Below are 706 nucleotides of genomic sequence, written 5' to 3'. Positions count from 1 at the left end.
CAATTGTTTGAATCCACCCTTTGGAACTCAGGGAAGGTCAAGGAGGCTGAATGAAGCCTATATCCTACAGACAAGAAATGGAGAACACAGAACTGATCTCTACTCCAGAGCCCCACAGAGTTCTACTCAGTTTTAATTTAGGGAACTAGGCAACTATGACTATGATAACTTCCTGTCAAAATGGAGCATAGGACTGCCTCAGCTTGTAGTATAGACACTGAATTGGAAGTATTTCTGAGTTCCAAGTTCTAGATCTGAGTCTTGTATAATTAGAATCTCAATCCCTTGGTCTGCCATTATGGTGTAACAGACCCAATTAGAAGTAGTTTGAGGAGTGATAACTGGAATTTAGTAAACAAAGTAAATCTCATTTCTTTTTAGAAGAATAGGCCTGAAACCCAGTCTGGACCTGGCACTTCAAGGAGACTTCATCTCTGAGAGAGGCCAACAGTTTCAAACTAAATTGCTGTTACTACAAGGGTGAAAGCTGGTTTCAGATGTGGAACACCCCAACTTAAATCAGGTAGAGAGAGAGACTTCTGTTCTGCTAGGCAGGCCTACCCCCATGCACAGGAGGAAGAAGTTATAGAAGAAAGAGACCTCCGCCCCAATTCCCAAGAAATATCTTGAGTATGAAGTCTTTCAGAGGGGAGTTGTTAGGGGAAGCACACTGATTGAAACTGCCCACCCTGGCCAGGTACCATAG

The sequence above is a fragment of the Bison bison genome, unplaced genomic scaffold (assembly GCF_000754665.1).
Source record: "Bison bison bison isolate TAMUID 2011002044 unplaced genomic scaffold, Bison_UMD1.0 scf7180017864527, whole genome shotgun sequence".
NCBI lineage: Eukaryota > Metazoa > Chordata > Mammalia > Artiodactyla > Bovidae > Bison > Bison bison.
This window is presented reverse-complemented; position numbering follows the sequence as displayed.